Source organism: Pantherophis guttatus, chromosome 1 (assembly GCF_059756535.1).
Source record: "Pantherophis guttatus breed Tessera chromosome 1, ASM5975653v1, whole genome shotgun sequence".
Lineage (NCBI taxonomy): Eukaryota > Metazoa > Chordata > Lepidosauria > Squamata > Colubridae > Pantherophis > Pantherophis guttatus.
In genome coordinates, this window is record NC_142063.1 from 271,247,048 (window position 1) to 271,263,711 (window position 16,664).

Below are 16,664 nucleotides of genomic sequence, written 5' to 3' on the forward strand. Positions count from 1 at the left end.
TGAGCCATCACATTGCCCTTATTGATTTAGGGCAAGGCTTAAATAGAGTAACAGAAGAAAGACAGGACCAACTTCCCCTGTCCTGCTGAGCTGAGCCCGGTGGAAGTCAGCACATGCTGCCTTATAAAAAGAAAGAAAAGGAAAAAGAGCAAAATTCTAAATAAAACTCCTGCTTGTGACCCAGATTCCCCTCTCACCCCCATTTATTCAGCTTCAATGATCACATCATAAGAGAAAGAGTACAGGAAAGTGCCTGGAGATGTTAGATAAGCTAGACCAGAAATTCTCTACCTACAAATACAGGATCTATACTTATGTTTACCGCTACAGTGATTGTGAGTGGTGGAGAGAGAATGCAACAAAGCCAGAAGAATCAACCCTTTGCTTAGATGATCATAGGCTGCATGTGCAAAATCAGGATGGTACCTAGTGATGGGATTCTACTGGTTTGGACTGGTTCAGGTGAACCGGTAGCTCTGACGATCAGCTGGGAGTGAACCGGTGTCCCGCCACAATCAGATGGGCCTACCCACTTGCCCGCGCTATTTTCCTACCTTTATCTCCTCAGCTGATTCACACGGCAGAGCTGATTGCTGCGTGAATCAGCTGTGTTACTCCTCCGAAGAAACCCGGAAGTGAAGATTTGTTCAAACCAGAGGTTGGTTTCAGCAGTTTCTGACCAGTTCTGGAGAACCGGTAGCGGAAATTTTGAGTAGTTCGGAGAACCAGTAGTAAAAATTCTGACTGGCTCCGCCCCCATCTATTCTCTGCCTCCCGAGTCCAAGCTGATTGGGAGGAAATGGGGATTTTGCAGTAACCTTCCCCTGGAGTGGGGAGGGAATGGAGATTTTACAGTATCCTTCCTCTGCCACACCCACCAAGCCACACCCACCAAGCCATGCCATGCTCACCAAGCTATACCCACAGAACCGGTAGTAAAACATTTTGAAACCCACCTCTAGTTCAAACTGCGCTTAGCGCAGCTAAGCGAAGTGTGTGATCCATGAACCGGTTGTTAAGCCGGGAGGATCCCACCACTGATGGCACCCATGGGACTAAAAGAGAGGCAGGATAGAGATTGTCTCTCTCTCTCTGTGTGTGTGTATGTGTGTGCGCTGATGTCACATGGGTATAATTTTCTGCTTATTCAGCAATGGGTGGAAAGCATTTATTTATTTATTTATTAATCAAATTTCTATACCGCCCTACTCCCGAAGGACTCAGGGCGGTGAACAGCCAATTCAGTGGTAGGGAAAGAGCCTTGCTTGGAGAGTTTTCTTTGTAAAACATACTTTAGTGGGAGTAAATGAATACTGGGAGTTTTAGTTCAGCAACTTCTGGAGGTCTTCCCATCCCCATATATATTTCAATACCAAGAATATTGCAACCTTCACTTCCAGGATGGCAAATCTTTTGCAGAGGTCAGCTTAAAAGCATGTCTCAGCTGCAGTTTTAATAAATAGTTTAATAAATAACGAAGTGGAAGGATCGGCATGATTTATAAAGATGTAAACTGAGCTATGAGGATGATGTGAAAGGCTAATGTAAAGGGGACAGAACATCTTACATCTTTGCTCCTAAATATTGTCATATGGACGCATTCTTCAGAGGCCGCTTTCTTACATTAATTAAATGGGTGCATTACTGCTGATTTTATTAGAAAAGATGAGTGAATCTGTCTGAGTGCATTATGAAGTGACTTGAATCTTTGCCCGGAATACATAATGGATGCTTTTTTAAAAATTAGAAAAAAGAGTGCAATAAGGTTTTGTTTAATTATTATTTCGTCTGTGTCTTTCCATGGCTGTCTGTTGAAGAAGGGATAGAATTGGGAATTCCAACCAGACTAAAGAATTTTTTTTTTTAAATTTGATTTATATGCCGCCCTTCTCCAGAGACTCAGGGCGGCTTACAATGCGCTAAGCAATAGCCTTCATCCTTTTTGTATATTTATACAAAGTCAGTTTATTGCCCCCACAAACTGGGTCCTCAATTTACCTACCTTAGAAAGGATGGAAGGCTGAGTCAGCCTTGAGCCTGGCGAGATTTGAACCTGCAGTAATTGCAGGCAGCTGGTCTTAATAACAGGGTGCTTTAGACCACTGTACTACCAAGGCTCCTTGGTATATTTCCAGGTTAATTCTGGTACTTTCCATCCTATTGCCTGGAAATTGCTTCATGTTGGGAGAAATTTTGTCTGAAGCATCAGCTAGTTTCCTCCATTCCCTTCTCAGGATAACATCCTATTAATAACAGCAGACCATTGGACCAAGAATGAAGAAAATATTTATTTATTATTTATTATGAAATTTATTTGCTGCCCATCTCATATCCAATAACTCCAATATTAAATCCTCCATGGGAGACTGCCAAAACACAGTGGTCCTTAATCTGGGGGGGTACGTTTGTCTCAAGATCCCTTGGCAGCCCATGCATGTGGACAAGAAAAAAAATCATTTCATTTTCACTTATATATTACTATACATGTAGTCCTTGACTTACAACAGTTCACTCAGCGACTGTTCAAAGTTACAACAGCACTGAAAAAAAATGACTTACGACCATTTTTCACACTTTTGCAGCATCCCCATCATCACGGGATTTACATTTGGATGCTTGACAGCTGGTTCTTATTTATGACACTTGCAGTGTCCTCAGGTCATGTGATCCACCTTTGTAACCTTCTGACTAGCAAAGTCAATGTCAAAACCAGATTCACTCAACCGTGCTACTAATTTAACAACCGCAGTGATTCACTTAGGAAATGTGGCAAGAAAAGTCGTAAAATGGGGCAAAACTCCCTTAACAAATTTCTCACTTAGCAACATAAACTTTGGGCTCAGTTCTGGTCATAAGTTGAGGACTACCTGTAGTGTTTATTGGTTATTTTTAAAAATCTTTTGATAACTGAGCATACAGGAAATTGTGTGTGTGTGTGTGTGTGTCAAACATGCAGCCTGTGGGCCGGATGCGTCACACGCTGGCTACACCCACCCTGATTTAGCAAAAAGGAAAAAAGTTGCAATACATCACATGACGATGTTGCAAGTTCAACATTCTTGCAGTAAATGGTTTCCTTTGTAATAGAGCCCATATCTAGGTATTTTACTTTATGCATTTAAATATATTTTTCTGAGAAGAGATCCGTAGGTTTCACCAGCCTCTCATCAAAGAGAGAGTAGAGAATCCCTGCTGGAGACCAGTGGTCTTCAACCTTGGCAACGTTAAGCCTGGAAGACTTCAACTCCCAGAATTCCCCAGCCAGCAAAGCAAAGCTGGCTGGGGAATTCCGGGAGTTGAAGTCCTCCAGGTTTAACGTTGCCAAGGTTGGAGACCCCTGCTGTAGAAGAATGCCTCTCTCACTACTGAGCATAATTAAGGAATGTTCAGTTTGCTAAACATTCCAAGAATCCTTTCCAGGACTCATTAATTATGAGTTGAAGTTGAGCATTAATTGAAGAGCACATGTTCTCCATCCAAAACATGATTCTGACCATACATGGGTGCCTCCCAATCATACTAGTTTCTCTTTCCTAAGGCAAAAACATCACAAGCCTTGCAATCATGGTTGCTCTGATGGAATGATGAAAAGAATTGTAAGTATTTCATAGATGTATACAAAGATATGATAATAACGGCTGCCGTGTTCTTTTCCTTTTTCACAGGGCAAGCATGCTAGGCTATTACTGCATAGCAACATCTCTTTCTTAAGCACTTGAAATTCAGGTTAGTCTCGTTCTAGTATGGCTTGTTAACTGCCAATTTTAAATATGTATGTTCATATTGCAAACCAATCAGGACTTTCTTTTTTTTTTTCCATGTGAAAACTGGTTCTTCGGTTGAAAGAACTTTCCTGTTAATTTTGAGAACCGTGATTTCCTACTTCTCTCATTCTTATAATCTTACATTTCTCTTGTTTTTTTCATTCCCTCTGGCTATTATGAAGGAATTATTTACTTTTGGCAATCTGCTGATGGCACACCCATTCTTCTCATCATCTAAGGATGGATTCCAAGCCACCATTTGGGAATTACCCTTCATCAGTAAACACACACACACACACACACTTTTAATAACAAATGCTACAGAAGATGTTATATATTTTCATAACAAAAGAAATGAGGATTTGTAAACCATCCACTTTTGACTTTAAGGAGAAAGAAGATGAAGGTATACAAATCCATCAACTGTCAGATTCGTATTTATGAGATTCCATGTTTATTCGTCAATTGCTTAAGTAGTAAGTATATACACTCAGATACAAAGGATATATATATACACTCAGATACAAATCCTTTGGTGGAAACCTCTCTTATACAATAGCCAGGTCTCTCAGATGTGTCCCTCCCAGGCTCCCGCCCACCAAATGATGAATCCAGGGGTGCGTTTCAAAATTTTTAGCAAGGGGTTCTCTGCCCGGTTGCTGGATGGGCGTGGCCATGGTGGGTATGGCCTAGTCAGCCACCTGCACCATGGTGGGTGGGGGGGTTGCCCTCCCTGGGCTCCGGAGGCTTTCTTCAAGCCTCCAGGAGGGTGAAAACGGTCTCCCCAGACTCTGGAGGCCCTCTGGAGGCCGGAAAAAGGCCTGTTTTCGGCCTTCCCGAACTTCTGGTCGCCTGTTTTTCACCTTTCCTGAGCCTCCACGCATGTCCTGCACTTACTGACATCCAAAATGTGCCACTTGGGGACTCCTGGGAGGGGCGGGGTGAAGTGGGCAGGGCAAGCCAGGAGTGGGATTTGGGGGTTCTCCGAACTGCACAAAATCTTAGCTAGAGGTTCTCCCGAACCCCTGCAAACTCCCAGCAGCTCACCCCTGAATGAATCAGCTCAGGCATGGAGCCTCATCCAGTTATGGAAATTGAGGGCAGATGGGAGATCTCTCCTTGATTAATTTCCAACCATTGTTTCTTTTCCTGCCCTCTGTTGCTTTGGAGAACATTTTGACTCCCTCTTTTTTGTGGCAGCCCTCAAATACTGGAATACTGCTATCATGTAACCCCTAATTCTTTTTTTCTTTAGACCAGCCAGACCTAAAACTTGCAGCCTCTTTCTTTAGAGGGCTGCTAAACATGATGGTCCCAAGGTGGCTGCTTCTCCAACCTTCACTTTTTGTATAACACTGCTGTCAAGTTTTTAAATTTTCATATGGTTAAGAAAAAGGAGAAAGTATTAAATACATGGTGATGATATTAACTGCACGGAAGTAGTCATAATTAATTAAGATTACCAGTTAAATTACATTAGGTTTGTTTGTTATGTGTTTGGTTGTGAGGAGATTAGTATTTACCAACAGCTGAATGTACTTGGGCTATATGGAGTAATTCCTTGCAATATGTTAATTTCTTTTTAGTTCCTGATCAGAGGTGACTACAAGCTGAACTCGATAAACACCATGACTTCACTTCATGCCCCTCCCCCCTATCTTTTGGATTGCCAGTCTCTAGAAAGATCAAGTTGAATCCTCAGCTCTCCCAAATGATGCACCGCCTTGTCTAAAGGGCTGAAATTGGCTATTTCTAGGTTTCAGTTCATATGAAAATGGGTTTTATCCAGCGGTGAAATCCAGCAGGTTCTGACAGGTTCTGGAGAACCGGTAGCAGAAATTTTAAATAGTTTGGAGAACTGGCAAATACCACCTCTGGCTGGTCCCAGAGTGGGGTGGGAATGGAGACTTTGCAATATCCTCCCCCCAGGAGTGGAGAGGGAATGAGGATTTTGCAGTATCCTTACCCTGCCATGCCCACCAAGCCACACCATGCCCACCAGGCCACGCCCACAGAACCTGTAGTAAAAAAATTTGGATTTCACCACTGGTTTTATCCCTACATAGAACTGATAACAACCAAGCTAAAAGGTTCCTGTGAAATATGTCACTTCAAGAAAGCCTTTTGCAGTTTAAACCTGTATTTAATCATCCCGAATTAGAATCTAGTCTCATAAACAAGTTCACATTTTATTGTTTTCCTCACTTATGTTATTTCTGAATCGTCAAAGGTACAGTGTTGTGGCATTTGTCATGACACTGAACCATGGGATTATGTATTTGACTCCGCAGACAAAATAGGAATGACAGATATGATTTCATTGAAGCAATGTTAGCACTGAGAAAAGGCTGGCAGAGACATATTTCTAAAACACATTTTTTATCTAGCAGATATTCCGGATAACCAACCTTTTTGTCTCCGAGACCAGGACTGATATGGGCTGTTTTGACTGTTTTCTGATCTATTCAAACATTGGGTTACAAATGAGGTCATGTTTATATTAGAGCTGGGAAGCACTTTGGATTTGATTTTTGACAAAGGGACTTTTGAATGCGCAGAGGCATAAATGTAGTAGCTGCATTTTATCCCTTAAACAACAACGCCTTCTCAAGAGGTTACCAAAAGAGGCAGTAGCAATGCGATCCAAGTAAAATGCATAGTTTTTTTTTTTAAAGAGCTGCAAATTGCTATACAGGTAGGCCTCGACGTACGACCACAATTGAGCCCCAAATTTCTGTTGCTAAATGAGACAGGTGTTAAATGCATTTTGCCCCATGTTACGACCTTTCTTGCCACAGTTGTCAAGCAGATCTCTGCAATTGTTAAGTTAGTTAGTTGTTAAGGGAATCTGGTTCCCCATTGACTTTGTTTGTCAGAAGGTCGCAAAAGCACCCGGAGGCTCCAGCTGGTGCAGAATGCGGCCGCGCGGGTGATTATGGGAGCGACGTGGCGCTCCCACGTAACACCTCTCCTGCGCGAGCTGCATTGGCTCCCGGTGGTCTTCCGGGTACGCTTTAAGGTGTTGGTTCTCATCTTTAAAGCGCTCCATGGCTTAGGGCCAGGGTATTTGCCAGACTGCCTGCTGTTACCGATAACCTCCCACCGGCCAACACGCTCTCACAGAGAGGGCCTCCTCAGGGTGCCGTCGGTCAGACAATGTCGGCTGGCGGCCCCCAGGGGGAGACCCTTATCTGTGGGGGCACCCGCCCTGTGGAATGAGCTGCCTCCTGGAATACGATTGATCCCGGACCTCCGGACCTTCCGTAAAGCCCTGAAGACGTTTTTATTCCATCAAGCCGGCCTAGCCTAAATGGTTTTTAATTGGGATTTTAAATTTTATGGATTTGGGGGTTTTAAATTGGGAAGCTAGTGATTTAATTCTTTTTAATTATCTTAACTTTTGTATTTGTATGTTTTTTAATTTTGGCTGTTCACCTCCCTGAGTCCCTTCTGGGAGAAGGTATACAAATTAAATTTAAAAAAAAAAAAGGTGATCACATGACCCCAGGGCAACCGTCATAAATATGAGTCAGTTGCCAAGCATCTGAATTTTGATCACTTGACCATGAGGATTCTGCAACAGTTGTAAGTGTGAAAAACGGTCATAGATCACTTTCTTCAGTGCCATTGTAACTTCAAACAGTCACTAAATAGACCAGAGGTCTTCAAACTTGGCAGCTTTAAGATGTGTGGACTTCAACTCCCAAAATTCTCTAGCCAGCTATGCTGGCTGGAGAATTTTGGGAATTGAAGTCCACACGTCTTAAAGCTGCCAAGTTTGAGGACCTCTGAAATAAATTGTTGTAAATTGAGGATTACCTGTATTCATGTATTTACAACATAAAACACACATTTGGGATGTATATATATAATTTCAATAATTCATTCCATTGTCCCTGTCAAATACAACTTGGTCTTAGATACATTAATTTTCAGATTTTTATGCCTTGTTGTTTCATACAATCTACTTAATATTCACCACACGTCGTTTTGATTCTTGGCCAGTCTGTATTCACAAGTACATATGCATTCCTTACATACATTCAACAATGTATTTTGATAACACCTCCTCATTTTGTTGACTGCTATGTGCAGTTTTTTCATAAGCATTCCATTTACTCCCATACGTTTTACTCTCGTTCTGTTTTGCTCTTATCATGGCTCTAGCATTTTAAATATTAAATGAGGAGCTTTAAGTTTAGAAACTATCAAAAAAATGACATTTTGTGAAACCCTTTGGTTTTAATTAAATTTGATTAGATGTTGCTGAAAAAAAATCTTAATAATATCAGCATTGTTTAAATCTGAAGAAATCATTGTTCAGTTAGTAAAACAAAGAATTCTTATTACAGTTATTTTAGTTAATGGTATATGTGATCATTATTTCAGCTTTCAAAATGGTATTTATTATACATCTTCACCTCCGCCCACCTTCCTTCTTCCTTAAATGTCAGGATGACATGGGAAGAAATGAGTCATTATTGTCTTGGTTAATACAATGTCAAGGAACGTATTATCAGTACCTAAGAGCTCTGAAAGACCTTAATTATATTGTGTTGGGGCAAATTTTAAAGAAAAAGAAAAATACCTGCCCCAATAATACCTGTCTTACATGAGTAAACGGGTCTTGGGAAGAAATAGTATAATTCTGGATATATTTTTAAATGAGGTTTGTAACCCAAGTTATCAAATTTGTTTCAAGTCCTCTCTCCCCTGTTTTTAATAAGAATAACAATTTGATTGCTTATTTAAAAAAAATTCAATAGGATTTTGAAGAAGAAGGAAAATAGGAATGTTTCCCCTTTGTTTTCATTTGCAGTTTTTAAAAAACAAGTACAGCACATGTAATGTGCGTGATGTCAGCGTTGCAACACTGGCATAGAGGGAGCGGAGGAGAGTGAAAGATAAACTCTGAGACTTTTGCCTGCTAAATCCCTTTGAAGCCTGGTTGTCGTGGAAATGAGGGGAAGGGGCACATTCCTGGGAAATGACGAGGAAAAGAAGTCTGAAGAATGACTTGGAAGACAGCCAATGAGAAGCAGAGATTTGGGGATCGGAAAGGGAGGGATTGGGAGGCAAAAGGTCAGTCTTGTCCGCGTGGAGTCATGATCCGGTGGCTGAGCTCAATTAAAGAAAGATTTCCTTAAAGATTGGCAGTTTGGAAATTCATTTAATTTTGAGATAGCACCGCAGTCTGACACGTAGAGTGCTTTGCATAGTAATGTAAAAAATAAATAAAATAAAAGCACCTGAGCTCCAGTTTCTGAGGTTTTATAATCTAAATAGAGGTGTCTCCAAGGCATGGTCAAAATGGTTAAGATGACAGCCCAAGCCCTGCATGTTTATGTGGACCATGCAACACCCATAAAAAGCAAGGAAAGACTTTCTACCATTGCTGTCACCATCTTGTCTTTTTTGTTGTTGTGCAAGGTTGCCACCAACCATATTGTGAAGCATGTGGATGATACGACAGTAGATGGCCTTATTCAGGATGACAACAAGAGTGCTTACCACAAGGAGGTAGGGGGTTTGGTGAACTGGTGTAATAAAAACGGCCTCATCTTAAAAGTATGAAAAATGTAGAAAATCAGCATCCATCCATCCTCCTAGAGAATGAAATATTTTGGAGAATATTAAAAAGGCAGGATAGAATATTTTCCCTAAAGGAAAAATGGGGAAAAGCTCTTAAGGGAGGCAGAAACCAGCCCCAGTCTCCCTGCCCCAAGCAGAAACTGAGGAGGCCAGCTTTTAGAAATGCAGATTTGGTAATCCATTCAGAAAGACTGGGTCAGACAGAAATTCCAGATAAGCATTTAAGCAAGACAAGATTAGCTCAGACAAACACCTAGGATTTGCATTTCCCCATTTGCCTATCGAGCCAGCCATGACCCATACATGACCCCATAGAAATCAAAAAGATATCCCCCCCCACTCTAAACTCCATTTTGTCAGCTGTCCCAGAACTGCACGCTGTGTGTGCGTTGGTTCTGTTCATCAATAAACATAATCTTTCTTTCCAATCAGCCTCCATTTTATTCCTGGCTTGGAACTGGACCTGGATTTTTCTTCCAACAATTATTGTCGATTTCAGAAAAGGCAGGCAGAGACACACACCTCTGTGTATTAATGATTCACCTGTGGAGATGGTTAGCACCATCAGATTTCTCGGTGTGCAGCTAACGAGAAGGCTAGCTTGATTGCTCAATAGTGAGACACTGGTGAAGCGGGCACAGCACCCCCTGCATTTTTTGTATCACACGAGAAAAGTACATCTTCCTTCCCCTGTCCTTACCACTTTCTATAGAGGGATGATTGAGAGCATCCAGTCATATTGCATTACTGTCTGATTTGGAAGCATTACTGCTTCAGACAGGAAGGCGGTGCAGAGAGTGGTGAGGATGGCAGAAAAGATTATTGGTAGTTCACTTCCTTCTATCTAGGAGATAGCATATAAGCGATACTTGAGCAGGGTCTGCAGGATTGTCTGGGATGCTACACATCCTCTTCACGACCTGTTTTCGTTCTTACCTTCTGGGAGGGGACTTTGTGGTATCCAAAGCAGAACATCCAGATTCAGCCACAGTTTTGCTCTATATATTATTAACCTTATGAACTCTCAAGTTTCCTCTTTCCGCTATGAATTCAAAATGGACAGTGATTAATGATTTTGTGTGTGTGTGTGTGTGCATAGCATATGTATATGTGTGTAATGTATGTATTTACTTTCTTTTGAGAGCAGGCAATGGAATTTCATTTTCAATGTGTGCCAGCATGCTTAGAGTAGAAAAATGACAATAAAGGTTATCTTAATCTTAAATCTTAATCTTTTTTTAGCATACTCTGTGGCCAAAGAGGGGATGAAAGCAACACTCAAGAAAAAAGACAACCAAGTAAGAGGCAACCAAAAGGTGGAATGGGGGATGCCTGAATAAAAAAATATGAGGGTTTTTACGAAGTCTTTATCTCACAGGAGTGAAGGTTTAAGTCCAACAGGAAGAATTTGAAGGATATGATCATGTCCTGAGAGATAAATTTATTCCAAGAGGCTATTTTAACTGATTAATTTATGGTTAACCTATTATAGAGCAAACAACAGTTTTCTAGTGATTTTCTTACCATTTCTTCAGACTTCTGAGCAGACTCTCCCACCCTCCAAACTTTTTATTTTCTTTTTGGCTGCAGTGACCAATCATGGAACTTCTGAAATTGGAGAAAACCATACACAAGCCATGGTCCGGTATAGTTTTTGTTACTTTGCCTTTGTTTCTTCAAGTCAATTCTGACTCCTGGTGATTGCCTTGGACTTATTGCAGTTTTCTCTTGGCAAGGATTTTCATAATTGGTTTGCCATTGCCTCCTTCCTAGGGGCTGAGAGAGAATGACTGGCGGATGAACACCCAACTCATTTTGTGCCTAAGGCCTGACTACAACTCGCCATTTCCTGATTTGTAGCCTGGAGTCTTCACCAAACCGGCTCTATCTTCCCTATACAGTAAACAGACTGCTAAAGGTTTGATGTATGCATGAGTTGGTCCAGCAGCTCGTAAAACAAAAGGAGGCATTTATGATGTCATGGGAATAACTGTATTTTTTAGAGTATAAGATGCACTAGAGTATAAGATGCACTTTAGTCTTTGGGAAGGAAAATAAGAAAAATGCTAATTGGCAGGTGGATCAGCCTCCTGGAATACCCCCAATCAGCTGTTCCCAGAGGTGAATTTTAGCAACAGGTTCCTTGGTTGTGAGCTCTGTGCCTTGAATGTCTGAAACTCTGTTTCAGAAAAAAAACTTTTTTTCCTGCCTCTGAAAGCCTCTGAAACAGAGCATCAGGAAAAAAGCCTCTGAAGCTCTGTTTGGGGGCTTCTTTTCTGAAGCTTCATTTCTGATGCTTTTTTCAGCCTCTGAAACAGAAACAGAAACAGCCTCTGTTTCTGAAGCTGAAGCCTCAGCTTCAGAAACAGAGGCAAAGAAACCTCTTTTTTCAGCCTCTGTTTGAGAAGCCTGGCAGGGCTACATTTGGAGTATAAGGTGCACCCAGATTTTCACCCTCTTTTTGGGGGGAAAAGGTTGAGTCTTATACTCCAAAAAATACGGTAATTTTTAGGATTAAAAAAAAGATGGAGGAGGGGAACCCACCCATAATAAGCAAAGGTTCAACCCATGAATCATAAATTAAAAAAAAAGACAGGTCAGGAACAAGTCATTCATGTAGGTTAAGCTACAATTTGTATGCAAAAAAGGGGGGGAGGGGGCCTTGCAATTCTATTTTACCTTTTCTCTCCTTTATTTTCCTCTGTAAGGAAAGACAGGGAGAACTTTCATTCTCTTCAGCTCTGTGAGGTCTTGGCGCCTCTCTCATCCCAGGAGAAAAATAAATCTTGGATGATGACTTTCCAAATAACTATAACTTCTTCAGAGAGACATCTGATGTCTTGGTTCTTACCTGCTGCTTTGTTAAACAGCCATTAGGAGAATACGCAGGGGAAATCTGTTCAGGCTGAGCTCTACCAATACTTTGTCAGAAAAATTCTAAATGTTTGAATGAGACAAATCATTGGCACTGGACAAGCTGGAGGAAATACCTAAAGGACCGATCTGAGGTTATAGCTCCCTATCCAGCAGAGGATTCTGTCTACCCAGCATCATCTGGACAGAAAAAGACCCTCAGTTATTGTAATATTAATTTAACATTCAAATAGACTTGGCATTATCATCTCTCTCTTTCTAAAATGGCCTTATAATAACTGGCTATAAAATAAATATCAGTCTGGAAAAGATGGCAGTCTTAATGCTAAATGATCTTAGCGTATTCGGTATACAAGGAAATATATTAACTATCCTAGAGTTTGTTACAGTCTTCAGATTTTCATTGACTACGATAAAAATAAAATAGGAAGCTGCTTTATCCCATGTCAAAAATAATTTATAAAATTATGGAATGTGCGGAGTCCGACAGACTTACAAAACTGATCAAGGGTAAAAGAAAATCAGATTTTTATAGTAGTTGGAACATGTGATATGATTGGATCCAGAAACAATGGGAGAGAGATAAAGGCTAATGTTGGATTATAATTATAGATGATGGTATAATTATGGTAATCAATAAGTATTGGAAATGTAAATTTGTATATAAGAATATGTAAATAATTGCTATTTTTACTTTCTGATTATTGGTGTATATATACATGGATATTTTGGTGGTGTTACACCGTGATAGAAAAACTATTATACATTTGTTTTTGTTTTTGTCTTTTTGAACTATAATAAAAATTTAAAAAATTAAGAAAAAAAATAAAAATAAAATAGGAAGCTGCTTTATCCCATGTCAGACAAGGATTGGCTCTCACTCTGTATTAGAGTGGTTAGCTCAGTGTCCTCCATATATATATGATAGCAACTTGAATAAGACTGGTGAATTCTGACTGGCAGCACCTTTTCAGGGTTGCAGAGAAAAGTGGACAGATTAGGAGGATGAAATAGAATCTGGAAGAAGCGTTGAACATTTTCTTCTATATTTCAAGGCTATCACTTCTGAACCACATTAAAATTGATTTGATTATGTTCTATCAAGTTGGCCTTGACTGTTAGTGACAACATAGATAAGATTTTCTCCATGATATTGTCTCCACCCTGGTTTTTCAGGTCTTCCAATAATTCAGTTGTTGCTGCTGTAATTGAGTCTATCTATCTTGCTGCTGGTTGTCTTCTTCTCTTTCCTTCTACCTTTCCCAGCATTGTGAACTCTAGAAAACTACACAATGTTTCCAAAATATAATTTGGACCTGGTTATCTGTCCCTCAAGTAAGAGCTCTGAGTTGATACATTTGATGATCTATTTGTTTGTCTTCTTCCTTATCCTTGGCATTCTCTCAAGTCTTCTCCAACACAAAGTTCCAAAGTGTCAATACATTTTCTATCCTGCTTCTTTAAAGTCTGGCACTATTATTAAAACTTTTTAAAAACCTAGCTACTAGAAAACTTTCAATCTGTATAAAACAGTTTTACTGCTACTGCTACCACTGTTGTTATTCTATTGGTACGTACTTAGGTAATTTTCTCTAAAGGTGGTCTTCTTTTCCAGGTTGAAGTCATGTTGTGTTTGGATTATAAATCAGACCGAGAGTCAGTGCAACAATCATGGAGCAATTATGGCTTAAATTTAAACATTAGTCTTCTTAATCCTGGCCTAGCTTCTTTACTAGGTAACCATTGGGTCTTCTTTGCAATTATTTTCCTGGATTTGGAAAATAAGCAATACAAGTTGTTATTGGTTCTTTATGGTAATTTTTATTCCTTTCAAATGCCTTTATATATATATATATTTATACATACACACAAACACATGTATGTATGTATTTGTATTTAAAAATAAGCTCCCATTAGGGAGAATGAAATAAGTGGGGTTTTACAGTTGCAGCACTTTAGAGTATATATTTTTTTTCATATATTGGATTTTTGGGTTAAAACTCTCAGGTCTATTAAAGTCTTGGATATTGCAAAACTTGTTACTGCCCATAGCAAATATTTAGCCATATGTGAGAAACTGATTTCGATAAGGGGCATGTACAATTCAATTCAACACAGAAGGTAGATACAGCACTCATCAAAATGCTTATTTGATAAATTTTGAAACTTTTCATTAAACAAAACAAAACAAAAAACTTTCTCCTCTTCCCTGTATAAACTCATTAGAAGTACTCAAATTAATCAAGGGATAAATTTATACAGCATTCTCAAGAAGCTGCATTGCTTCTTATTGATCTCATTTTCCCCCTTGTGGTTATAAAGAATTCCCTAATTCTGACAACGCATAGCCAGTGATCGTTGCTTTAGTTGATCTATTTCTTTCTATCCTTTGCTTTACGGTGTCTGATAAGCCCTGAAAGTGATACCATTTCTAATCCTCCAACCTCTTGATTGCTGATACAGCAATCATCACTAACCAAAAGACTCTTCAGCAGAAACTCACAGGAAAGCTGTGCTGTCACAGTCAAAGACACAAGTGTTGATTTCCCTGGGCATGAACCTAATCAAATGCTAGGTTGCTAAGTTCTCATCATAAAACTCAGTTCATTTGAGTAAATGAGTCCTGCCATTTCCATTGGCCAATCAGCTCTATTTATTTAGTTTTGCTTCTCTGATTCCAGACAAAGTGTTCTATTTCAAGGTTAAGATTTCTGTCAAAGACAATGATTGACAAAAGCCTTGTAGTGCTTTTGGGTATTTGGGTCAATATCCAATCTTTCTAGTAATTCATTTATTGCTGAATTATTTGAAACTTATCTATCTCTAACTCTGTGTCTGTGTCTCTGTGTCTCTGTCTTTCTCTCTGTCTCTGTCTCTGTATCATCTCTCTCTCTCTCTCTCTCTTTCCCTCTCTCTCTCTCTCCATATCCGTATCCATATCCATATCTATATATAAAGTCTCTTTCCATTTTTGCTTTTGTTCAGAAATAAGAAAAGAGTTTAATGTTATTGAATGAGCAATCTATGACCAAGGGGAAGGGAAGTTGAAAAAGCATGACTGCTCCCACTGATCTCATTCTTCTTACTCATCATCTAGGAATCTTCCTATTGTATAGCACAGGAGTCAACCTGGAGTTTATAGATAGTTTTGATTACAGAGACAAAGTATTAGGATAGCTTAGCTTAGTTAAGGTTTCCAAAGCCAATGCCAGAATAAAATTGGCATGTCACTTATTACAGAATATAAATAAGGCCGTGTTAGGATATTAAAGGAGTACAGTCATTAAATGAACTTTTTGGCAGCTTCTGTGTGCTGCAGCTGCCAGAAAAGCCAACACAGTCCTAAGCTGCACCAATAGAGGAATAGAATCAAGATCATGTGAAGTGTTAGCACCGCTTTATAATACCTTGGTAAGATCACACTTGGAATATTGCATCCAGTTTTGGTCATCATAAAAACAATTTTGAGATTGTAGAAGTGGAGAGAACAGCATCAAAGATAATTAGGGGACTGAAGACTAAAACATGTGAAGAATGGTTGCAGGAACTGGGAATCTCCAGTCTAACGAAGAGAAGGATGAGGAGTGACATGATAGTAGTTTTCCAATATCTAAGTGATAGTCACAAAGAAGAAGGGGGTATCCTCCAAAGCACCTTCAAGGCAAGACAAAAAGTAATGGGTAGAAACTTATTGAGGGACGATGCAATATAGAACTAAGAAAAAAATTCCCAACAGTGAGAATAATTAATCAGTGGAATGAGTTGCCTCCAGTAGTTTTGGGTACTCCATTACTAGTGGCTTTTAAGAAGAGATTGGACAACCTTTTGTCTGAAATGGTATAGAGTCTCTTGCTTGAGCAGGGGTTGGACTGGAAGACTTCCAAAGTCCCTTTCAACTCTGTTATTCTGTTGGAAGAACTCTGTTCTATTATTATTTAATCTTAAATGGCCTAATAGAGATATCATCTTAATGCCATTTGGGAGCAATTCCTTATTATGTGATATATTTCATATTTTGGATTTACAGGTTTTTCAAAACAATATGGCAATGATGTGATGGTGATGGAAGCGCATGAGAAAGTCAAGACACACGTATACATTAAAGAAATAGGTAAGGTAATTAGGTCAAGAGGAGAGGGTACACAATAACTTGGAACAGGCAAAGAGATTTTTAAAACCAGTTTTGAGATGAGATTAAAGTAATTTCAAAGGAACATGGTATAAGATAATGTAATTTCTTAATAACGTCAGAAATGTTTAGGAGAATGCGATGATGAACTCTTAATTGGGATGCACATAAAACAACAGTGTAGTGATTGAATTTAAATATTACCACTGAGCAAAGTATCGGGTGATCTAGTGAGCAGAGACAAACACCCAATATTCTAGATAGAATATTTATTTATTTATTTATTTTTATTTTTATTTATTTTT